The 27,291-nt window shown below is 36.8% G+C and overlaps 1 protein-coding gene and 1 long non-coding RNA gene across 3 annotated transcripts in view; one reads left to right on the top strand and one right to left on the bottom strand.

Annotated features, from left to right (window-relative positions):
• plxdc1 (plexin domain containing 1) overlaps positions 1 to 27,291 on the top strand; it is a 355,103-nt gene that overhangs the window by 4,364 nt on the left and 323,448 nt on the right. The window lies entirely within an intron of this gene.
• On the bottom strand, positions 2,501 to 4,167 carry LOC137055597 (uncharacterized). Its single transcript, XR_010900028.1, has 4 exons — positions 3,907 to 4,167; positions 3,743 to 3,802; positions 3,448 to 3,585; positions 2,501 to 3,267 (listed from the first exon to the last, which is right to left on the bottom strand). It is a non-coding gene; the product is annotated as an uncharacterized lncRNA (long non-coding RNA).

The following is a 27,291-nucleotide window of genomic DNA, read 5'->3' as shown; positions in this document are numbered from 1 at the left end:
GCACTATCATGTCTGATGTCCTCACTCATGGTCAAGATGCCCTACATTAACCCCATGAACAATGTCTCTCTCATCATCATCTGGCTGGAAAAAAATGAGACACAGATACAAATTTTAAGTGGTGCTGTCATAAAATATTTATTCAAACATACATTAAATACTACAGCAATAAAATAACTATGCAATATAGTAAATATACTTTTTTTAGCTGACAGAATATTTTTTCTGAGGTAAATGTGACACGTCATTGCTTAAAAGCTATTTATTGACGTTTATTAACGTTTGCGCAGTTGAAACACTGCGATTACATGAGACAATACAGATTTCATACATTGTACTGTATCTTTAAACATATTCTCTGATGTTCATACATGTTTATTTCATGCTGTATCTACTAGTAAAGTGCAATATTCAAATGCAAAAAAGCAACAAAAACAACATTTAAAACCACTGTCATATTAAAGGGTTAGTTCACCCAAAAGTGAGAATTAGCCCATGATTTACTCACCCTCAAGCCATCCTAGGTGTATTACATTCTTGTTTCAAATCGTTCATTCACTTGGCCAAATAAAAAATGTGCTTGTCCGGAAAAAAGTTCGATATTTTTTTGTTTTTCCGTGTGTGCGTTGTAAATATAATTTATTCTGAAGCAATATTCTCCCCAGTGTTCAATCAGCTTTGACATATTTAAATATGCATATTTGTGATTTAAAAAAAAATATATTAAATCATTTGAAATGTATGATATTTTTACCTTTTATAAAGGGAATTGTCCCCCTAATCTTATTAAATAAAGGCACTGCTTCAGGTTTCATTCTATATTGTTAAATTTGATCAATACATTAAATTAAAATAAGACAATATAAGGGCTGTTACCAATCAAATAAAATAATTTACACTGAAAAATCACAACTACATTAAATAATGTTTTGAGATTTGTAGTTTTGAATAGACAAATACAAATGTTAGAAAGTATGTTTAAACATGAAACTAAACCTCCAGTAGGTGGCAGCAGGTGGCCGTCTTAATGAGTGAGCCATTGAGTCGTTCATTCAAACGATTCATTCAAACACTGAATCGTTCAGTTGCTGTGAGACGCGTTACGGTTCTGCTGTGAAGGATTTTCGCTGCTGAAATAGAACAAACACACTCAATATTGCATCTAAAATGTAAGTGACTAAGTGAATGTTAATGTAATGTTTATGGAACCGTCATATAAAATCAGAGTCACTTTGTGTCGTGATTGTATTCAGGAAACAGCTTAAATGGCTCTAGTGTTGTAATTTCTCCTCGAGAGGCTGCACGAGTGTCAACAACGCAAACTTGTTATCGTCATTTCATCATATATTATTATCCACTATCGATCGCCACTTACACTAAATTAATGCACAATCATTCTTGCATTTTGGTGATTCGCTAACTTTAGTTTATTTTTTGTTTTAATCAGGCCCTTGTCCATCGGGCAAGTAAAATTCTCTTTCACTTGTCCCTGACAAGCGTTAATGTCGAGCCCTGAATCAGTTATATTAAAAAAAGTTCTGGCTAATCCAAAAATTATAAATGGCAGTGAATGGCTGCCCAAATTTTGAAGCCCAGAAAAAAAGTGCATCTATCCCAGGGCTCGACATTAATGCTTGTGGATTTTTCGAAGGGACAAGTGAAAGAGAATTTTACTTGCCCGATGGACCTGATTAAAACAAACAATAGCTAGCGAATCACCAAAATGCAAGAATGATTGTGCATTAATTTAGTGTAAGTGGCGATTGATAGTGGATAATAATATATAATGAACTGACGATAACAAGGTCGCGTTGTTGACACTTGTGCAGCCTCTAGAGAAGACATTACAACACTTGACCTGTTTTCCTGAATACCACCACGACTGAAAATGACACTGACTTCATATGACAGTTCATAGCAAAACAATTAATTAACATTCACTTAAATTAACATTCCCTTAAAGTCACTTACATTTAAGAAGCAATATTTAATGTTTTGTTCTATTTCAGCAGTGAAAATCATTCACAGCAGAACCGCAACAAGTCACAGCAACATGTGAGTTACTGAACGATTCAGCGTTTGAATGAATCGTTTGAATGAACGACTCAATGACTCACTCATTAAAACGGCCACCTGCTACCACCTACTGGAGGTTTGGTTTGATGTTTAAACATTATTGGTCTATCCAAAAATACAAATTTCAAAACATTATTTAATGCAAATTAAATTTTTCAGTGTAAATTATTTAATGTGATTGGTAACAGCCCTTATAGTGTCTTATTTTAAATTAATGTATAGATCAAATTTTACAATATAAAATGAAACCTGAAGCATAGCCTATATTTAATAAGATTAGAGGGGAAATGCCCTTTATATAAAGTAAAAAATAATAATTAAAAAATTCACAAATATGCAGATTTAAATATGTCAAAGCTGATTGAATACTGGTCAGCAAATTGCTTCAGAATAAAGTATATTTAAAACACACACACACACACACACACAAAATATCAAACTTTTTTCCGGACAAGCACATGAACATGCTTAATGTCAAGCCCTGTATCCATTATAAAAAAAATCCAGAAGGCTCCGGGGGGTTAATAAAGGCTTCTGGCGGACCGCCTTCAACTTACGAAATAAGTGTAATGCCTCTCGAAGTTCAAAAGGTTTACGCCACGTCCGACGTCATTGTCGCGGCAATTACGTTTTTTTTACACCATTTCCGATGCCGTCGCTGCGCCAGTTGCGTTTTTCTTCCCCTCTACATCCGACGACATCGCCGTGCCAGTTACACTTTTTCCGTAACTTTAATACGGAAGGCCGTCGCGCCAGAAGCTACATATTTTACATTATAACTTTTTACATTACAAACCCATCGATTCACATCAGAATGTCTTTATTAACCCCCCTGGAGCCATGTGGATTACTTTTACAATGGATGGATGCACTTTTTTCTGGGCTTAAAAATTTGGACTGCCATTCACTGCCATTTATAATGCTTTAGATTTTTTTTAAATATAACTCCGATTGTATTCGTCTGGAATACACCTAGTATGGCTTGAGGGTGAGTAAATCATGAGGTAATTTTCCTTTTTGGGTGAACTTACCCTTTAATAGTTATTTATTTTACCTGTATCGATTCAAACTCACATTTAATAATTTTCAAGGAGTTTCATGAAACTTATCTGTATCTGATGGCGATCTGAGAGAGAGACCATGCAGTGAAGCGAGATGTAGTTTCATCCGATCCGTAAACCAGTTCAGTTTCTTGTCAAGGAGCAATAGATAAAAACATTAAAAAAAAAAATAAAAAAAAACATTTTATAGGCTTATTGACAACATGTTGCAATGTTTACACTGTACAATGACTCAATGTGATTTAATTAGGGCTGAATACTTCAAATTTCACAATTTGATATTATTTAAATTCATAAAGTTAATATTTACCAGAAATTGCAGCAAATATAGTGAAACTGCTGTCCACCTCCAACCATTCGAACAAATAGACGGCGCGAGTTGTTGAGAGCTCCATGAACCCCGCGAGGTAAAAGCGTGTAACGTTAGGAACTCTGTATTTCAACAGCTCTGGGAGCACAACACACACACACACACACACACACACACACACACACACACACACACACACACACACACACACACACACACACACACACAAATATAATTATAAAACAATATAATGTCATAAATACACTTTGTAGATGAGGTTAAACACGTAACTTACTTTGTGTTATCTTGGTTAAAAGTAAACTCCATGTCTGCACTGCACGGTGAGTCATGTCCCCTGAGAGAAAATTTTTGGTTTAAACGCGCTCAGCATATAAGTTACATATTGGTATAAATAAATAAATTATGAAAAACAAATGGTAAATGAGATAAAACACTTACTTTATAATATTTCCCTGTGAAAAAGTTCTCTCGCCTCAGTCGCCTGTTTCTATCCTCCGCTCTGCACCGCGAGTCAAAGAAGATATCTCTAAGTTTAGGTGCGCACGGACACACACACACACACACATACCATCCTACCACAATATAATGTTATAAACTTCATACTGTTAATGAGATAAAACACTATGCCGGTGTAAACACTACTCATTTGCTCAGCATTGCGATTGAAGGGAAATGGCGTCTGGTCTGTCAGTCGGTGGGGGAGGGGATACGGGGGCGCGCGCATACGTGCATTTCCTGGATGTACATAATTATCCTCTCCGCCAGATGGCGCTGTTTTCACTAGTCGTGTTAATACAAAAACTCTTTACTCATTGACTCCTTGAATTAAGACTGTGCTCATATCTATATAATTAGAGTGTTGTATATAAATCAGCTGCACATAGTAGATTAAGTTTAGTTTACTGTAGTTAAATAAATAGACTAAAGTATAATTGGAGTAAAATCCAGAACAGTTCAACTTATGTTTTTAAGTTAAAACAACAATTATACTTGTTCATTCAACAGAAAATCTAGTGTAGTTATTTCAACATATGTTTTTGAGTTAAAACAACAATTATACTTGTTCACTTAACTTTCAGTCTAGTCGAGGACAAGAAAACTTAAAATGCCTTGTTGTCTGGACAATCTAGTTATCTCTACTGAAAAAAATTTGTTGAAATAACAAAATCGCAAAAAATTTTTTTACAGTGTAGTGACTTGGCCTTCAGCTTGTCTACAGCACAAGCTGGCAGAGGTGCTGTGACCGAGAACTGGCCGTCGTGGCAGGTTTTTTTTGTGTGCCTCTGTCAGCTTCTAGGCCACCAAGAACTGCTGGGCGAAGTTCTCAGTGGCGTCGGCGAAGAGTCGAGGCTGACAGTTGATGAACCGAACTTTGTCGGGCTTTTGCCAGGTTTAGCCCCAGGTTAAGTTCCTGGACCACTAGTGTGGACATCACCCGACCCATGGAGCAGTTCCTGCATAACCCTTGGGCTGGGACTACCCTTGTGCATGCAAGACAGAGGGTAGTGAGAAAGGGAAAACTCATATACAGATTATGGCCCTTTTGTTGTTCCATATTACTCCTCTCTCCGATGCAGCAATTGACATCTGTCTTCTGCCAGAGCCCCAAATGAAATGTCCCCTTTTTATTTTTTTAAAGACCATCAATCACATCTGTAAGCTAAAAGCAGGCATGTGAGACAGTGAGCGTGGCTGTCAGAACGGCACATGGACTGAATGCTCAAATCCCTATGAAAAAGGGCAAGCCGAACAGCAAGGGAACATGAACCACCCACAAACACAGTCCAAACATGCTTGTGATGCATAGAGGAGTGGGGGCCCACAGAGATGTACACAGTAGTAATGAAGATGAAAATCACGGAGATGAAGCCCCACTGTAATCCTTTAGGTCACCAATCAATCAATCAACTTAATTTATATAGCGCTTTTAAAATGGCGATTGTTTCAAAGCATCTTCACAGTGTTAAACAGGACAATATTGCAACAAAATTTGATTTGGCTGTATAGTCGTTCTGGAGAAAACAGTGACGTTATCAGCTTATTTTAATTTATCATATAGCGACAATGTTGACAGATCAGTATTATATTTTATAGAATTAAATAAGACCTAATTAATTAATTTTATTAGTATATTTATTTGAATAACTTGGATCATAATTTGCGTGTCCCCAACTGAGCAAGCCAAAGGCGATACATATTCTTTTGTAATCGACGCGCATCCTCAATAAACACTAGTACAAGTGCCTAAACAAGGTAACACTTTATAATAACGTTCAGTTGTAAGACATTTAAAAGTGGTTAGTTAATGATGAACTAATCATTTACAAAACATTCATAAATGATTATCAAGTGACATGCTAATATTTTAAGAATGTTTTGTAAATTCCGTTACAAGTAATTTACAAGTGATAAGTAAATGACTAACTAATGATTTATAAAACATGACTACATGTTCATTAATGATTAATGAGTGATTTGTTAATTATTTTACATATATTTAGTAGATTCAGTTTTAAGTAATTTACAATTGATTAGTTAATAATGAACTAATGATTTACAAAACATGACAATGCATTTCATAAATGTTACTAAATTGTTACTTTTTTGTATGTTTTTTAAATTCAGTTATAAACTATTTTCATTTTTTTAGATAATGATAAACTAATAATTTACAAATCAAATTATACATTCATAAATGATTAATATGCTAACGATTTACAAATCTGTCATAAGTTAGGCCTAACTTTAAAAAAAATACCATTTCATAAAATAATCAAACAGATCCTTAGCAAATGGTTTAGTTACTAGTTAATATATTATTAATTACCGAAATGTCAATAGCCTATACCATTCTCTCAATAAATTGTTAATCATGAAAAAATGATGATCAAATCATTAGTAAATGATGAGTAGCCTATATAATGTATTGATGCATATCCCAATGCGGTAACACTTTATAATAACATTCAGTTGTAAGTCATGTATAAGTGGTTAGTTAATGATGAACTAATCATTTACAAAACATTTATAAATGATTATCAAGTGATATGCTAACATTTTATAAATGTTTTGTAAATTCTGTTACAAGTAATTAACAAGTGATAAGTAAATAATGAACTAATGATTTATGAAACATGACTACGTGTTCATTAATGATTAATGAGTGATTTGTTAATTATTTTACATATATTTAGTAGATTCAGTTTTAAGTAATTTACAATTAATTAGTTAATAATGAACTAATGATTTACAAAACATGACAATGCATTTCATAAATGTTACTAAATTGTTACTTTTTTGTATGTTTTGTAAATTCAGTTATAAACTATTTCCATTTTTTTAGAAAATGAAAAACTAATAATTTACAAATCAAATTATACATTCATAAATGATTAATATGCTAACGATTTACAAATCTGTCATAAGTTAGGCCTAACTTTAAAAAAAAAAACCATTTCATAAAATAATCAAACAGATCCTTAGCAAATGGTTTAGGCAAGGCAAGGCAAGGCAAGTTTATTTATATAGCACATTTCATACACAATGGCAATTCAAAGTGCTTTACATAGAAAGGAATTAAAATAGGGCTAAAAAATGCATAAGAAAAAGAATACAATGTAAAGAGAATTAAAAGTAATAAAATGATGATAACCAAAGAAAAGAACAGGTAAACTAAAACAGTTATAAAAAATTATTTAAAAAATGATGCATAGATAAGGTGCAATCAGTCGGACGTACAGTGGCACAGTGCTCATTCAGTAAATGCACAGCTAAACAGATGTGATTTGAGTCTGGATTTGAATGTGGCTACTGTTGGAGCACATCTGATCTGTTCAGGAAGCCGGTTCCAACTACGGCTGGCATAATAGCTAAAGGCAGACTCTCCTTGTTTTGATTGAACTCTTGGTATTTCTAACTGACTTGATCCTGCTGATCTGAGTGATCTGTTGGGTTTGTATTTAATCAGCATATCTGCGATGTATTGAGGTCCTAGGTCATTGAGTGATTTATAAACAAGTAATAGTACTTTAAAATCGATCCTAGATGTAACTGGAAGCCAGTGTAAAGACCTGAGGACAGGTGTGATATGGTCATATTTTCTGGTTCTGCTCAGAATCCTGGCAGCAGCATTCTGTATGAGCTGCAGCTGCCTAATGGTCTTTTTGGGAAGGCCAGTGAGAATTCCATTACAATAGTCCACCCTACTGGTGATGAAAGCGTGAACCAGTTTCTCTAAGTCTTGCCTGGAGACAAAACATCTAATCCTTGCAATATTTTTCAGATGATAGTATGCTGATTTAGTTATTGCTTTGACATGACTACTGAAACTCAGGTCTGACTCCAAAATTACACCAAGATTCCTGACTTGATTTTTTGTTATCAGACCTTTAGCCTCAAGATACGCGTTCACCTTAAGAATTTCATCTTTGTTTCCAAATGTAATGATTTCAGTTTTGTCTTTGTTTAACTGAAGATAGTTTTGGCACATCCAGTCGTTAACTTCATCAATGCATTTGCACAGCGAGTCAATGGGGCTGTAGTCATTAGGTGACAGTGCTAAGTAGAGCTGGGTGTCGTCAGCATAGCTGTGGTAAGCAATATTGTTCTTTTTCATTATTTGGCTCAGTGGCAGCATATACAGGTTAAACAGGAGAGGTGCTAGAATTGACCCTTGTGGGACTCCGCATGTCATGGACGTCCACTCAGACTTATGGTCTCCTATACTCACATAATAACCTCTCCCTTCTAAGTATGATCTGAACCATCTGAGGACCATCCCAGAAAGCCCGACCCAGTTTTCCAGCCTGTCTAGAAGTATGTTGTGGTCAACAGTGTCGAATGCAGCACTGAGATCGAGTAGAACCAGAATTGATGTTTTGCCTGTATCAGTATTTAAGCGAATATCATTTATAATCTTTATGAGCACTGTCTCTGTGCTGTGATGCGGTCGGAAACCAGATTGAAAATTGTCAAAGAATCCCTTTGAGTTTAAGAATTTGTTTAGTTGATTGAAAACAACTTTTTCGATGATTTTGCCTATGAAGGGGAGATTTGAGATTGGTCTGTAGTTGCTCAGTATGGAGTTATCCAGATTTCTCTTTTTCAGAAGAGGCTTAACTATTGCAGTTTTAAGGGCGGTTGGAAAAGTCCCGTAGAGAAGTGAGGAGTTCACCACTTCTAGGAGATCTGCTTCCAAACAGTTAAACACACTTTTGAAAAAAGAAGTGGGGAGTGCGTCAAGGGTGCAGGTTGATGTTTTAAGATGCTGTACTGTGTCTTCAAAAATTTTACCGTCAATTGTTTCGAAATCCGACATAGTAATTTTCCGAGGGTTTGGTCTGATCTGACTGACTCCAGAGCAACTAGAGGATGTGCTGATCGCCTTTCTGATATTTTTGATTTTCTCTGAGAAGAAGGAAGCAAACTCACTGCATTTGCTGTCTGAGAGCATTTCTCTGGGAATGTGACTCGGGGGGTTTGTTAGTCTGTCTACAGTAGCAAAAAGAGTGCGCGTGTTGTTTATGTGTTTGTTTATAATATTTGAGAAGAAGGTCTGTCTAGCTTTGCCTAGTTCAACATTGAAAGCATGAAGGCTGTCTTTATAGATGTTATAATGGACTACAAGTTTTGTCTTCCGCCACTTTCGTTCAGATTTTCTGCATTGTCTTTTCATTATTTGAACTGCTGTTGAGTTTCTCCATGGTGCCTTTTGTTTGCCACTCTTTTTCCTGACTTTCAGAGGGGCAATATCATCCATTACACTCTTAACTTTTGAGTTAAAGGAGTCAAGGAGAAAATCAACAGAGTCTGCAGATATGCTTGGTTTTAGAGATAAAGCCTTCATAAACAGCATATTAGTGTTCTCATTTAAGCATCTCTTTTTGACAGAGACAGATCTAGCTTCAATGGCAGGAGTGATTGATATGTAAAAGAAAATACAGAAATGATCAGACAGTGCCACATCCTTAATAACAATCGATGAAATGTTTAGACCCTTACTGATAAGTAAATCTAGAGTGTGTCCACGATTGTGTGTGGGTCCATTTACATGCTGTGTCAAATCAAAAGTGTTAAGAACAGTCATGAGCTCTTTTGTTGTACTGGATTCAATATTATCTATGTGAATGTTAAAATCCCCAGCAATAGCAAAACAGTCAAACTCTGAGGAAATTATTGATAACAGTTCTGTAAATTCCTCAATAAAGGCTGGAGAGTACTTTGGAGGCCTGTAAACAATGATAAGCAGGATGCGTGGAGAACCTTTTAACACAATACCCAGATATTCTAGAGACAAATAGTCACCAAATGATACTTGCTTACATTGATAGAAATCTTTAAAAAGAGCAGCAACACCCCCACCTCGCCTAACTGCTCTGCAAACACTCATAAAAGTAAAGTTAGGAGGGGCTGCTTCATTGAGGACTGTTCTGCCGTGCAAAGGCAAAAGGCCGTAACTTCGTTTTTGGTCGAAAATGAGTTATTGACATTTTTGGGACTTTCAAGACCTCCTTTATCATGTGGATAAATATCGTTGGTCAATTATGTTGTTTTTTCGAGAAAATTATGGATTGTCTGAACAGTAACTTCCAAAAGCCCAGGAGAAACCAAGGCAGAACACCGTAACAGCAGTTACCGCTCTTTGCCTTGGTTTTAGAACACTCAAACTGAGTTACGGTACTCTGCTTTTGTTTAGCCATGCGTCTAAATTAAGTTACGGTACCGACATGCAGTTATGGTGTCCCGCCTTTGTATTAATGTCTATTAAAGTTTGCCGCGTTTGAGTTACGGTGTAGCCTGTGTACTGTCATATATGTTTTCATAATGCAGAATATTCTCTCAGCACGCTGTCAGGCAGTCTGGGGCTGCCCACTGCACGAGTGTGTGTAGGCTACTCGAATGCAGTGACAGCGTGCGATCACGCATACAATCAGTAGGCTAGTAACAGTTCGCAATTATATCCATATATCCTACCTTTTCTTGTAAACCCGATAAAATCCATGCCAATGAACGTCATCGGAGATGTTTAATCCACAAGCATTCTGAGAATTATTCCTGTCGTTCACATCAATCTAAAAGTTGTCCTTTTAGGCTTGGCGATTTTCATTCAAAGATGTAAAAGTATAAGCTATGTAGCCTATTGTATCTTTTTTTACTAGATAAAAACATTAAAAACATATTGCAATAAATAATTACTCTGTTTAGCCTATGAATGGGCAATCCAATCCAGTCAGCGCTGTCATTAGCCAAAATATAATAGCGTGATAGCCAAACTTAACCCTTGATTAACCAGCGGCACTGTTTGCTATTTGTCTTATTTATCACATGCATTTTTACAAGATTTTTTATTTGTTCTATTTTTTTATATCTTTGTATTATATATGCAAATGTTTACTCATTAGAAATAATCTTATCTTGTTCATATAATTCAGTGTCACCTATCAACCTGTAAGTTTTGCTGCACACCAATGAAGATTCTCTTTACTAGAGGTATTGTGTCCTTAATAATAATAAGATGGCTATAATTAATTGTAAATCATCCAAAATAAATGCCATGATCATTAGATTTTATAAAGGTGTTACTATATTGATTTTGCAAATGGTGATCAGCAACCAAATATTGATAATATGGAAGTTACTGCCTTTTGCCTTGGCATGACTCCACATTTTTTGCAGACAATACAAAGGCAGAGTGCCGTAACTTCAAAATAGGGGTCAAAAGTCAAGTTTGAGTAAAAAAAAAGTGTATGTAGATAATTGACATTACTAAAACATCTAAATGCCAGATTTCCAGTGTCCTACCTATAACTAATTTGGCTGGACAACAAAAAATCTTTAAAGTCATTTTTCTCAGTTCCACACTCCAGTGAGTTAAGGTCTTTTGCCTTTGTAGGGCAGTGTTGCACTACAGTTTTCTTCTAACCACGTTTCATTTAGAAGCAAAAAATCAAGGTTGTTTGTGGTTATTAAGTCGCTGACTAGGAATGATTTGTTCTTAAGTGAACAGATGTTTAAAAGTGCTGACTTAACAGTAATAATTTTTTCACCCACATTAGTCTTAGTTTGACAGGTAACAGGCAGCAGATTATATTGGTTTGTTAAACGGCCTGACAAGGCCTTAGACTTTCTTTCACGTAACAGAACAGAGATAGAGAAAGAGGCAGGCACACTGGGTTCTCACTTGTTTTGTAAACATTTGATAAAGGTACTGTTATCATAGCGGGGACCCAAAACACATCACTGAGAGCTGGTTTAGTTACTAGTTAATATATTATTAATTACGGAAATGTCAATAGCCTATACCATTCTCTCAATAAATTGTTAATCATGAAAAAATGATGATCAAACCATTAGTAAATGATGAGTAGCCTATATAATGTATTGATGCATATCCCAATGCGGTAACACTTTATAATGACATTCAGTTGTAAGTCATTTATAAGTGGTTAGTTAATGATGAACTAATCATTTACAAAACATTTATAAATGATTATCAAGTGATATGCTAACATTTTATAAATGTTTTGTAAATTCTGTTACAAGTAATTTACAAGTGATAAGTAAATAATGAACTAATGATTTATGAAACATGACTACGTGTTCATTAATGATTAATGAGTGATTTGTTAATTATTTTACTTATATTTAGTAGATTCAGTTATAAGTAATTTAAAATTTATTAGTTAATAATGAACTAATGATTTACAAAACATGACAATGCATTTCATAAATGTTACTAAATTGTTACTTTTTTGTATATTTTGTAGATTCAGTTATACATTATTTATAAGTTATTAGATAATGATAAACTAATAATTTACAAATCATGACTATACATTAATAAATGATTAAGTATAATATGCTAACAATTTGCAAATCTGTAAGTTATCTTTAAAAAATAACATATCATAAAATAACCAAACAGATAGTAAATGGTTAAGTTACTAGTTAATATATTATTAATCACTGAAATGTCAGTGTACCATTATCTCAATAAACAATTGTTAATCGTGAACAAATGATGATCAAACCATTAGTAAATAATGAAGATATAATTTATTGACGCATCATGATTTTTTTAAGCTGGTCTGTTAAAACCCACAACATGCATTTATGCTAAAGCTATTTTTTTTTTAAAAAGAATGATAAATTACTAGTTGTCAATTTTGCAGTGCGTTAAGTTAAATCCTTTTACTCAGTGGTGCAGACTTGTGTTCTGTGTGGGGTCTAGTGATAATGTGAACTGGTTTTACCCTCCAGTGAAGCATCAGGAGCACGTGTCAGAGAAGAAAGCTGTCTATACCCTCACCAGTCAGCATTTACATTAAAGTACACACTACAAAATGTTCATCACCTGTTAGAGATGATGTTGTAAACGCATGAATAAATCATTTACAAATCTTTATCCCCCGTTACAAATGATCTGTACATGTATACAAAGCATTTACAACGCTTTCTGCGTCCCCTAATCTAAAGTGTAGACTATTCATCACTTGTAAATGTTTTACACATCATTCGCAGATCTTTCTTACCCGTTACAAATGATCTGTACATGTATACAAGGCATTTACAATGCTGTTAGCGTCCCCTAATCTAAAGTGTAGACTATTCATTACTTGTAAATGTTTTGCAAATCATTTGTAGATATTTCTCACCCATTACAAATGCGTCCATTGATTGCTACAACAAATGTAACATTAAATGAGAAAATTAAATTCTGCTCTTCCTCACCTGTTGCAATATGAATGTGTAAATAGGTAATTGATCTAATTACTGAAAGCATTTAACTCCTATTTGTCACATAACCAATCCCTTCGCTAAACCTAGCCGTTTGTGTTTTATATATAAAAAAAACAGGCAGATACGACTGCAGGAACAATTTATTCAAAAAGTACAAATATTCCAAATGTCCCGAGGCCAAATGATTGGTTTGTGTCTAGTAAATCCCCAGAAGCGATCAGCCATCAACCAGCCGGTGATTAATGATTAACACATTTCAAAATTTGCCACCCGGAACTTCCGGAAGAAACGTCATGCTAGCTTTGACAGCATTGGCTGTCGTGTGTCTTGTGACCAATTGCGTCATTACATTAGCTTTGATTGTAAAATGCCATTGGCTCTCATGTGTCATGTGACCGATTGCGGCCTGCTAAAGAGTCAGGACAGGAGTATTATTTGAATGATAAATATGATAAATATGCGTTCATAAATGTGTTCTTCACATAAAGATATCGTATGACTTCAGAAAACTTTGAATGCAACATGAGCTAATACTTTTATACTGTTTTTGGTCAGTTTTTGCAATAAAAAGTAGCCTATTTATACTTATAAAATCATGTCTACTTTTACAAATGCAAAGATTTAAATGCATCTTGATCTGATAGCAGGTAACACTTTACAATATGGGTGCAATAATATGCATTAATTCATGCTTAACTAATGCACAGATAATCATGAGTTAATGTATTACTAATGGTGAACTAACCCATTTATTAATGAATTAATTATTAATGCATCAGCAACTAATGAAGATTCTACATGATTAATAGATTAAGTAATCATTAAATCGTTATTATCAATCAATCAATCAATCAACTTTATTTATATAGCGCTTTTACAATCAAGATTGTGTCAAAGCAGCTTCATAGTGTCAAACAGGATAATATTGCGACAAAATTAGATTTGGCTGTACAGTCGTATTGGAGAAAACAGTGATGTTATCAGCTTATTTTAATTTATCATATAGCGACAATGTTGGCAGATCAGTATTATAGTTTATAGAATTAAATAAGACCTAATTCATACATTTTATTTGTATAATAACTTTAATCATATTTTTAGTGTCCCCAACTGAGCAAGCCAAGCCAAAGGCGACAGTGGCAAGGAACCAAAACTCCATCGGGGCATGATGGAGGAAAATAAACCTTGGGAGAAACCAGACTCAGTCGGGGTGCAAGTTCTCCTCTGGCCTATTAACACACCATGTAAGATTATTATTCTGGCAACCTTACCGGTCAGAAATCATATTAGATTGGAATATTCAAAATTTCAGGGTATCACGGAAGAGACGGATTTATTTAGGATGGGGCGTCGATTACACAAGAGTATGAATACATGAAAGATCGGAATTATTGCGCCGAAGACGGGTTTTGAGCATGTCGTGCCAGTGAGGCAAATTCGGAGCAGACACCATTTGACACGGCTCAGCAGACACTCCAGGATGCGTTGGTCATGTCCAGGCAGGTCCACCATCCGATCCGGACATGGCCTGGATCCGGGATAAGCCTCGGGATAAACAGAGAGACTAACATTAGTGTAGATGCCACTCTTTTTATGATGTAACGAGTACATCAGGTGTTATGGGAAGTGTTCCCGGTTCCGGCTGACCTAGTTAATGCAGCCTAACAATCAGTCAATTGATTTGAATAATGAAAGTTAAAAATGTTCTATGTGTATGCCATAGTAAAGAGATGTGTTTTTAGTCTAGATTTAAACTGACAGAGTGTGTCTGCTTCCCGAACAATGCTAGGGAGACTATTCCACAGTTTAGGTGCTAAATAGGAAAATGATTGACCGCCTGCAGTTGATTTAGATATTTTAGGTATTATCAACTGGCCAGAGTTTTGAGACCGCAATAGACGTGATGGAGTATAATGTGTGAAGAGCTTGCTTAAGTACCGGGGAGCTAAACTATTTAGTGCTTTGTAAGTAATAAGCAAGATTTTAAAATGTATGCGATGTTTAATAGGGAGCCAGTGCAGTGTTGACAGAACTGGACTAATATGATCATACTTCCTGGTTCTTGTAAGAACTCGAGCTGCTGCATTTTGGACTAGCTGGAGTTTGTTTATTAAGCGAGCAGGGCAACCACCCAGTAGAGCATTACAATAATCTAGGCTTGAGCTCATGAACGCATGTACTAACTGTTCAGCATTTTGCATTGAAAGCATGTGCCGTAATTTAGATATATTTTTAAGATGATAGAATGCGGTTTTACAGATGCTAGAAACGTGGCTTTCAAATGAAAGATTGGTATCAAATAGCACACCCAGGTTCCTCACTGACGACGAGGGCTTGACAGAGCAGTCATCAAGTGTTAGACAGTATTCTCAGTTACTACTTGTGGAGCTTTTCTGTCCAATAATTAAAAATTCAGTTTTATCTGAATTAAGTTGCAGGAAATTACTATTCATCCAATTTTTTTATATCAGCTATGCATTCCGTCAGAGCCGGCCCGTTATATAGACAGTGTAGGCAAATGCTAAGGGCGCAATCTCGCTAGGGGGCGCCAAAGAGGCCAAGGGATAATTTTTTTTTTTTTTTTTTAAATGTAAAAGAATTACAAACATTACCAAACTGCTGATATCTTTAGCAAACTAAACTTCGAAATAGTATTAATAATATGTATTATATAAAAATCCAAAATACGGGCATTACTACACCCGCCCCCAATTGATTGACACCTGGCTGAAGGATGGAGCGAGGTGAGACCCACCCAGGCCCCGTGACCCGTGTGCCGATTTGTTTACTTTTGATGGCTTGTGCTGGATGAAGTGGCGACATGTCAAAACGACCTCATAAATTATCTGGTGCGCAAGGAAGAAAAAAAAAGAAAAGAAGAGGAGTAAAAACGCAACAAAGCCAGAGGTAAAACTGTGTGAAGAAATCACTGAATTAATTAATTGTGCGTGACGTGTGCACTAAGCTAACACACACGTTAAACATAACTTTACAGATGAATATCTAGCCTACATAAAAAACAACTCCAAATTAAGAGAGTTTTTGCTTAAAATAAGCAAAATAATCTGCCAGTGGAGTTAGTAAAATAATCTTAAAACAACATTATTTCACTTACCCCACTGGCAGAGTTATTTTTTCCCAAAACAAGAAAATATTTTTTACTTGTCTAGTAAATGTTTCTTAATGTAAGAATTTTTAGATATTTAGACTAGAAACACGACAAAAATACTAAGTAAGAAATGCATTTTTTGCAGTGTTCAAAAAAACATGCATTAACATGGCTTGAAAAAGCAGCATTTTTTAAGGCCAACAACATTGTCGTTTTTTATGCTATGCCAATCTTCCTGTTGCCTCCTCTTCAGCAGCACAGCCCAGCCATACTGCCTCAGGACTAAAGGCTGCACCTGTTGATTCTGCAGACTGGACAACTACTCTAACTAATAATACAATATCAGAATTAGTTCACAGGGGTCCATTCCAAATTCCAAGCAATTTCACTTTCCCACAAAGAGATGGAAGGAGATGTCAACATGCTTATTTTAAAAGAGTCCTTGTGAATGGAGAAAAAAATCAGAAGAAGCTGGTTAATGTACTCAAAAAAAAAGGTGACAGCTTGCACTGTTTCTGCTGAAAACTGTTCTCTCATAAAGATCACAAGTTGAAAAAGGAAGGTCTACAGGACTGGAAAAATGCAAGTCACTTGCTTAAAGTTCATGAAGAAAGCAAGGAACATAACTCCAACATGACAACTTAGAAGGATTTGGAAATCCGCATTTCTAAGGGGCTAACAATAGATAAACATCAAATAGCTCTGGTTGAGGTAGAGAGAAAAAGATGGCGTGAGGTCCTGCACAGATTGGTAGCATTAATTCAGTCCTTAGCTGAAAGAAACATAGCAATAAGGGGCTCCACTGACACTCTACATAAACCAGACAATGGAAACTTCTTAAAAGAAATGGAGCTATTGGCCAAATTTGACCCTGTAATGAAGCAACATGTCAGCCGAGTGGACAGTGGAACTGGACACCATACACACTATCTGGGCAAAATAATTCAAAATGAACTGATAGACTGCATCAGTTCCAAAATAATAGAAACCATTGTGAGTGATATTAAAACATCAAAATATCATTCACTCATTCTTGATTGCACCCCTGACCTTAGCCATAAAGAGCAGCTGTCTGTTATAATAAGGATTATATCACTAGATGAAAAACCCCAAGTGAAAGAGCATTTCCTGGGTTTCCTTGTGGCTGAGGAGACAACTGGTGAAGGTTTAACATCCATTATATTAAACAAACTTGAAGAGCTGAACATTCCCTTTGACGACTGCCGAGGCCAATCCTACGATAATGGGGCCAACATGAAGGGGAAGAATAAAGGTGTGCAGGCACGGCTGCTTCACTTAAACCCTAGAGCCTTCTATGTTCCATGTGGCGCACACACCCTTAATCTGGTCATAGCTGACGCTGCAAAGGACTCAACTGATGCTTTGGTTTACTTTGGTCATTTAACAAAACTTTATACTTTATTTTCAGCCTCAAGCCAAAGATGGGATGTGCTCAAGAAACATGTCAATCTCAGTCTTAAGTCCTGGGCTGAGACAAGATGGGAAAGCAGGATAAATAGCATTGAAGCTGTGAAATATCAGACTGCAGAAGTAAGGGACGCTCTTGTGGAGGTGAGGGACACAACTGGTGACCCCGTGGTGAGAGTAGAAGCTCAGTCTTTGGCTGAGGAGATTGGATCCTACCGCTTTTGTCTCTGTACTGTCATATGGTATGACATTCTCAGCAAGATTCAGTACATAAGTAAACTGATGCAGTCACCCTCCATGCAGCTGGATGTGGCTGTTGACTTGCTGAGGAAAGCAAGAGATACCCTAACCTCCTACAGAGTAACTGGATTTGCAGATGCTCAGATATCTGCAAAGGAGATGTGTGAAAAAATTAATGTGGAGGCTGTGCTGAAGCAAAAAAGGCTAAGAACAACCAAACGGCAATTTGGATACGAGTCTCCAGATGAGCCAGTACAGGATGCGCTGAGGAAAATGGAAGTAACATTTTTTAATGTTGTGGTTGACAGAGCCATCTCCTCTCTTGATGAGAGATTTCAGAATCTGGAGGATGTCAATGAAAAGTTCGGGGTACTCACAAACTTCCATAAAATGCCAAAACAAGAGCTGCTTCACCATTGTCAAAGCCTCAGTGATGCCCTTACCCATGTCAACCAGCCTGATATTGATAGCAATGAACTTGCAATGGAAATGCAGAACTTTCCACAACTCCCATCAGACAACGTAACAAACATGGAACTTCTCACATTTCTGCATGACAAGAAGCTTACAGAAATATACCCCAACATGTGGGTTGCCCTTAGAATCTTGGCCACTCTCCCGGTAACTGTAGCTTCAGCTGAGAGAAGCTTTTCTAAACTCAAACTTATTAAAACATACTTGAGAACCACAATGATGCAAGAACGTCTCAGTGGACTTGGCATTATCAGCATCAACCATGTGGTTTCAAATCAGTTGTCATATGATGATGTCATAGATGACTTTGCTGGCAAAAAGGCCAGGAGAGTAAACCTGTAAAAAGCCTGAAGAAGTGATGCTATAGTTGGCTCTTTTAGTAAATGTTGTTTTATAAAGCACCACTAGAGAGCACTTTAAAGTTATTTATTTATTTATTGTTAAATAGTTACTTTGCAAACTGCAATTATTTTTAAGTTACATTGAAAATTTTCTCTGGTTTATTGCCTTTATTTTATTTTTATTTTGTTTAAGGTAAATTATAATTTTGTTATTTAGTGATTTAGATTTGGGTTTGGTTCAGTGTTTGAATTTTTACCAAAAAATACTGCATTTTGAATATTTAAACTGATTTTTTTTATCTTTTGTTTTACAAAAGTGTTGTTGTTGTTGTTGTTGTTTTAACCAAAAGTGTTGCACTTTTATATACACTATTTGGTAACACTTTACTTGAAGGGGTGTGCATAAGACTGACATGACACCTTCATAATCATGACATGACACGTGTCATGAATATGAAGGAGTTTTTATGCATGTTTATGACAACTGTCATTACGTGTCATTCGCTTAATTATGTCATTTTTAATGCAATGATGACATTTCGGAGTTGTCTTTGTTATGACAACTTGACATAAACCAATACATCATAACCTGTCAGTGTCTTTGTCATGACAACTTGACATTACCAAGACAACATAACCTGTCATAAACATGACATAACAGATTATCAAATTTAAGAAATTTATTTAGCTTATAGGGTTAACCTTAAACTGTCATGTGGTTGGTTTTGATGTTGACTGAGGCCATTATAATGTCATACATTTTTTCAGTGGCACAAGTTTAATTTGTCATTAAAATGTAATTAGGTGTTAATACGCTGTCAAATTATTTTTTAATAACAGCATCATTAATATTTTTCAGTTCATAATGTTTTATTTTATGTTTTAAGTTTCCTCCACCAGCTTCAACAGAAGGTTAGATAATAGACAATTTCAAATGTCTTAAAAATATGAAAAGGAGTTCGAGAAATAAAATCAATCATTTAATTTTTAAGACCTGCCCTCTCACAGAACTGACTCTTAAAAACACAAGGCATGAATTTATACACAGGTGACCAGCACCAATTAACACAAAAAGGGGAAAACACATACACAAATAATGGCCATTACACAAAATAAACATATATATATATATATATATATATATATATATATATATATATATATATATATATATATATATATATATATATATATATATATATATATATATATATATATATATATCAACATCATATACACACATAAACAAACACAGAAAAATAACACTTTGTCAAATGACTTCACTTTATAAATTATCTTCCGATGTATAAAAATAAGAGGAATAGTCTTTAGAGCCCCACCCCGGGCTGAATGGTTGCGACTAGATCCTAGGCCGGAACATTATATATAGGGCCAACGTTTCCGCCCGAACCACTTTTGACGGTGCACCAGCACACGGGACTCCGCCATGACAAACTAGTGATGGGAAGTTCGGTTCTTTTCCGCGAACCGGTTCTTTCGGACAGTTCGGTTCTTTTACGTCTTTACGTAATGACGTCATTTCTATCATCCCGGCGGATGAAAATACATTCAAACATCCATATAAAGTATTTGTAATCAAAACTTAGTATAGTAATAATTATAATTGACATCATAATCATCTTGGAAACATTTTTTCATTTATGTTTTGCAACAGCACTAAATACAGTTCACCAAATCGTACTGAATCGATTGTTACAACATCTACTTCAAGATATTAGTTTTATTTCTAGTTTGAGAGACTGTCACTGTCACTGTCGTGCAAACACTGATGTTTTACACGGATTAAATAAACATACATTGACATAATAGGCCTACTTACACAAATCCTCAGTGTTCACCCGGGCTCATATTATCAGCATCAGCTGTCCCAGTCCGAGAGAAACAGTTCGGTTAGGCCGCTCTCACGCATGCTCAGTATCTCAGCTCACCGGTTCTCAGAATCGAACATGTCCGAAAGATCGAACGTGTCCGATAGAAACGGTTCTCGATTCTGTACCGGTGATCCGTTGCAACCGGTCGATCTGACTCGAGAACCGCTGTGTGTGTGTGTGTGTGTGTGTGTGTGTGTGTGTGTGTGTGTGTGTGTGTGTTTGTGTGTGTGTGTGTGTGTGCTGAGCACAGGGTGCTGCTGCAAGCTGAATAGTCTATATCAAACCTACTGTTTTGATTACATCTATTTTAAAATCTTTATCGACTTAGAAATTAAATAAGATAAAAGCTGTTCCTGAAAATATCATGCATTATTGATAAAACAAATACATGTTTAATTTGACCGTTTTACAATCTATTGTTTCCAAAACTTTAAAATAATACAGTGACAGCTTTGTTATAATGTTTCCAAACGTGATTAGTTTTAAATACACTTAACCTGCATTTCGTTCCTCTGAACAAATAACATGCATGCGCAGCTCATCGGCTCATCGGTTCTCAGTATCGAACGTGTCCGATAGAAACGGTTTTGATTCTGTACTGCTGATCCGAGGATCCGACAACCGGTACGTTCGGTTACACGCGCATGCTCAGTATCAGCTGCTCGTGAGTTCATCAGATCTCTCAGCAAAACATGTCTCACTTCAGCTAACGATTGGAGTTACAGCATCTACTTCAAGATATTCGTTTTATTTCTAGTTTGAGAGACTGTCACTGATGGCAGAAAGTTAATAACTACAGTAACTTGTGGGATCAGCCCTGATTTGAGACGCGAACCGTTTAGAACGATTCAGTTCGATTTGGTGAACTGGTTCGACCGGTTCACTATAAAGATCCGGTTAAAAAGAACGATTCGTTCGCGAACCGGACATCACTATGACAAACAGACAAACAAAAAAAAAATGGTAAGAATAAACTCAAACTATTCGTTAAAGAGTGAGCGAAAGTTTAAATAAAGTATATTAAACCCAAAATAACGTTGTTGTGAATTGTTTTTACTTACTGCACACTAAATTGACATTAAACACCTCAACAAACTAACCTGACTGAGGCTCTGCCAACAACTGTTACAGCGTACACATAACCAGTGGTGCCACCATAGGCATCATCATATAGGTGTATATGTCTATGCCACTCTATCATTTTGAGTGATATTAATAGTTTTTAATGACTCTGTACGATTTCCTCTATGATGCCATATTTCTGGTCAAGCTAAATATTCATGACACTGTTATAAAATAATTTGACTGAGTATTGACACTTAATGACATGTTAATGACAAATTCAACTTGTACCACTGTAGTTTAGGTCAAGAAATAGATGCATGACAATGTTATGAAATAATTTGACACAGTATTGACACTTAATGACATGTTAATGACAAATTCAACTTGTACCACTGTAGTTTAGGTCAAGAAATAGATTCATGACAATGTTATAAAATAATTTGACAGAGTATTGACACTTAATGACATGTAAATGACAAATTAAATTTATAGAAAAATCATGACATTATAGCCTAATGACAGCCAACGTCAAAACCAACCACATGACAGTTTAATAATAATAATAATAGATTTTATTTATAACGCACTTTTCATTCCGAAGAATCTCAAAGTGCAACAAAGGGAAAAAATAACAATACATGAATAACAAGTAAAAATTACATCTCAACATCATGCCGGACGCTGATGACGCTAGCCTGGTGCAAACTTCAGCCACCATGCAGTTCAAGCCCGAGGGAGACCACGAGCCGACACCCAGAAGAGAGAGCAGCCGCAGCGAGCAACATCAAATGTCCTTCAAACCAAAACCAACCACAAATTCAAATTCAAATTCATTCAAACAAAAACAGAAGAGAAGTGGTGAAAAAACGGCAAACAACGTCCTCTCAGTGGCTGCCAGCAATCAGCAACAGTCCCAATTGTAGCTCTGACTGTTAGACTAGTCACAAACATAAGAAAATAAAATAAAATCTAAATTTAATAGTAAAGTTAACATGATTTGTGGGTGGAGAAGCGGCGAACAGACAACGCCAGCGTCCTCTCCCCCACGTTGCCTAGCAACTAATGTAATGTAAACCCAAAAAGCGAAGTAATTTCTTAAATTTGATAATTAAACTGCTATGTCATTTCATGTCTGTTTATGACAGGTTATGTTGTCTTGGTAATGTCAAGTTGTCATGACAAAGACACTGACAGGTTATGATGTATTGGTTTATGTCAAGTTGTCATAACAAAGACAACTCCGAAATGTCATCATTGCATTAAAAATGACATAATTAAGCGAATGACACTTAATGACAGTTGTCATAAACATGCATAAAAACTCCTTCATATTCATGACACGTGTCATGTCATGATTATGAAGGTGTCATGTCAGTCTTATGCACACCCCTTCAAGTAAAGTGTTACCGCAACTTTTAATTTTTCATTGGTCTTCGTACACAATGTAACTATTAAAGTATCAAGTTTTAAATAGGAAAAATATTGAAAGTCTTTGGTCATTTTTTTGAGCACTGATGCTAATGGACTCATATGATTAAATGATGTATGCTAAGCTATGCTAAAAGAGCTACTGCCAAATACAGAGATCGGTTGAATGGATTCAAAAACGGTAAAACTCAACTGTTTAACTCTAAGGGACATGGAAAATGAGCATATTTTCAAAAACGGGGAGTGTTCCTTTAACCCCCAACATAATGAGAGGTATTACTTGCCCGGTGAAGAACCCCCAATCCATATTCATGTTCCATCCTCCAAAAAAGAAAGACAATGTTAATAAAATAGAATTTTGTACTGGCTAGCAGAGGGGTATCATCCCCTGTGGAGGAGGGAGATAATAGCAGGCCCTCATGAATAAGTAGCGAGGGGTGTTCATCCCTGCTGAGGGTTAGAAAAGCAGCCCCCTTGGATTGTAGCAGCAGGGGGTGTTCTCTCCAGCGGGAGAAGACCAGCAGCCATCCCCTTTATTTATTTATTTATTTATTTATTTATTTATTTATTTATTTATTTATTTATTTATTTATTTATTTATTTATTTATGCAAGGGGTGTTCGTCCCTCACTGAGGGTTAGAACAGCAGCCCCTGTGAATAGCAGCAGAAGGGTGTTCTCTCCAGTGGAAGGAACAGCCGGGGTGCTTAAGCTTTTTGTCTAATATTATGTCTTGAGTCCTAGGCCTGATGTATCGCTCATAGTCATATAGTCAGTGTCAGTGATAACGACCACCAACCTATTGCTTATATCCGGTTCATAGCTGCTAGGGGATATAATATTCATTGTTAGTTCTAGAAATTTAACTCTTGTTCCATTATTATCTCTATCGGTTTAAGAATGTTTCAGATAGATAGAAAAGTATTCGGTGTGAGTTGATGTGTCTCAGGTCGAGTGAGGGGTGGATTTTTTAAAAATTCTTTTCCTCTGAGAAATCCATAGTAGGACGATGAGAAATGCTGTTCTAGAGGGAGTTGGTGTGCAGAGTAAAAAGCCTAGTCTTAATTTCCCACCATTATGCGCACCTGTGCAAGGGACAGCAGTAGTTTGTCCGGAACTGCGTTAACGTTTCCTTTTTAAAACCATTGAGAAGAAGCGTATGGAGGATTTTGTAGCAGCTTGTGATGATGGACTAAACATCTAATGTGGAATTAAATGCCTGAAATCATGATCTTGATGGTGGAAGGCTGAAGCTTCCTGTCTTTGAAGCAGTGCGTGATAAAAGCACTTACTATACGTTAGCTGAGAGTTTAGGCACCGCAAACACTTTTCTGAGAAAGAATCTGAGAAAGACAACCATGCTGAATCAAAAGCTGATTTCCTGATATTAACCGGGACAGTGAGTCAGCTATTTAATTATCCAGCCAGGTATGAGAGTAGCCTGGCTCTGCCCTCCTACGTACTTCCGCTCAATTTTCATTTTCCTTCAGTACTACGTCTGGAACTGCTGTGTAGTCTTAGGTTTTCTCCGAAAATATTTACCGGTCCAATCAGCGAACAGAGGGAGTGGCTGAGAATGATGACATTGATGTCGAGCGCTAGTTTGAGATGTAATTCAGTAATGGCGGCGGAGAAAGATGCAGACTAAATTCATTGCATTGTGGCACCGCTGCTGAATATCCAGATGTTAAATCCGGAGCAATGACAGTCTTTGCTGGGGTTTGTTGGTGGCCATGATGTTGTGGCCCTCCAACAGGGTAAATTCGGGAAAAGTTTGATTTTCCAGATCACTTCGTTAGTGATGAAGGAGTTGGCTGAAGCTATTCGTACGGTAATTGTTTCTCTTCGGGTCGGAAGGTATTGCCATCATTTAAGTTACAGGGACTGGTCAGTTATTTTATTGCCGTCCGTCTCTCACCACCCGCGTAAAAATCCCCAGCCGAGTTACCTACTGCTTTTGACAAACGCAAGGTCGTGTTGATGTAATAGCTGTCCGAATCCACATCTCTGAATTTTCAACAATATATCACTTCAAAATTCACTCTTTGAAATCATTTTTGACCACTGCAGAACACCATACGATTGCTTTGCTGTTATTATGATGCATTTATAGACTTGTATTTCCTTAAAATGCTGGCAAGTATTTAGAAGAGCAATATATTTCATCACCGCTCAAACAAATAAAAAAAAAAAAGCACTTAAACATTTGAATTGGTCTGTTATATATAGCAGCATTTATTATCATACCAAGCATTTGACATTTTATTTACAGCATACAATGATTTTACGGACCACGTTCCCGTTAACAAAACTCTTCTCTCCACTGTGGCGTGAATAAATCACAATCTGAATGCACGAGTTTAAGGTTTTATCCTATAGTTTTATTACTGAGGTGCCATGCACATGTGCACTTTTATTTTGTCGGATTTCCATGTGTGAAACAGGCGAAGGGCGCATGACATACGTCACGACCAAACATTAGCGATTGGTTATGGCAGATCCAGAGCGGCTCAGGGCAGATCCAATAGTTTTAAACCTCAACAGCCTTCGCAGAAATAAACCCTTGTCAATGGAGAGTGGCCAGACTCTATGTACAAATGAAATGTATGACAGTCTGGTAAAACCAGGCTAGTATGAGAGTAGACTTACCTGTAAAATTGTTAGTCGCCAGACAGCATTGTGACATTGAGTCAATGTTGAAATTCCATCAGAATCCTAATTTTGGTTGATCTTGAAATTTCAATGTTAAATAATATTGGATCATGTTGATAATACCATGCTTTTCAGTGTTGAAAAGACAAACATTGAATCAATGCTGATGTTTGGTCATCTTATTTCTCCACTGGTGAGGCTTACGATCAATCTATCTGTCAATTATTCAATTATTCAACATGTTAAAGCAAGTCCAAATCAATTGGGTACATTTCTGTGAATGTGAGCACATTCATTATCCTCAAAGGATACGATGAGTAACACCAACGAGTGTGTGGATTAACAAAGAATACATAAATGTAAATTCCCTTTCGGGGAACTCGAGCTAAGTCGAAACGCTGTGAGAACGCCTCTGCGTAAATGCGTCGTGAAGCGCGTGTAGAACCAATCCATCGGGAGATCGATCGTCGCCGACGTGATGACGTCATCGACCGGAGACTATAAAAGGTCCGCGAACACAAACAGGAACTAGCTTCTGTGCCTTCAGTAAGCGATCTGTGTGAACCTGTCTGTCTATTTGGTGTTTTTGTCTGTCCATTAGAGAGAATTTTCCACCTTTGTTAAATATATCTGATATATATTTTATAACATAAAGAGAAAAAGGAGATTATGGCGAATGAACAGCATTTCACAGTGTGTTCATCCCTGCCCTCAAAATATATATATTGCGTGTGGGAAACACACTCATTGTGTATGGCTGTTTGGGAGCGCAGCACGCTCAGGCAGCCCTTGAGGGGGCCGCTTGCGAGCATTTTTTGAGCGGCTTCCGTTAAGAATGCTGCGCTCCCGCCCGGCACTCTTCGAGGAGGGTGCTTCGGCTCGTGTTCCCCGCGGCTCGGTCCCGCTGCTGCCGAGGCAGAGCGGTGGCTTCAAAGCCCGCTCTGCGGTCTCTTCCTCCCCGGGCGGGGCACCGGTGCTCCAACTATCCAGCTCTGAGGAGGTGGACGTTGAGAGCATCGCGACTGAAGACTCGCCACTTCAGTCACCGGCTAGTGAGTTGAGGTTCTCACGAGAGCTGTGGCCAGGTTAAATATAAAAATAAAAAACGACTGGCTGCCGGAAATATCTGAATCCCATCGAAATCAGAGAAAAGGAAATTAGATGAGCGATTCCTGCCCTCTCGTGCAAAGCATCAACGTCCTGCCGTTCTTCCCTGACCTGCACACCGAGGTGTCTAGGTCATGGAGGAAACCGGTATCATATAGAGTGTTCAGCCCACATACATCTGCATATAGTAATATATTTGGGCTGAGACACTATGGTTATGGGGCGATGCAAAAGATTGAAGAGACGCTTGCGAGCTATCTCTTGCCTTCAGCTGCATCGTCCCTGGCATTTCCCCTCCGAAGGAAATCGGTGCTTACCTCAGCACACGGTACCCGTCTTCCTTCGGTGCC

This window comes from Pseudorasbora parva, chromosome 21 (genome assembly GCF_024679245.1).
Source record: "Pseudorasbora parva isolate DD20220531a chromosome 21, ASM2467924v1, whole genome shotgun sequence".
Lineage (NCBI taxonomy): Eukaryota > Metazoa > Chordata > Actinopteri > Cypriniformes > Gobionidae > Pseudorasbora > Pseudorasbora parva.
The sequence above is the reverse complement of the archived record's forward strand: the minus strand, read 5'-3'. Positions and strand labels throughout refer to the sequence as shown.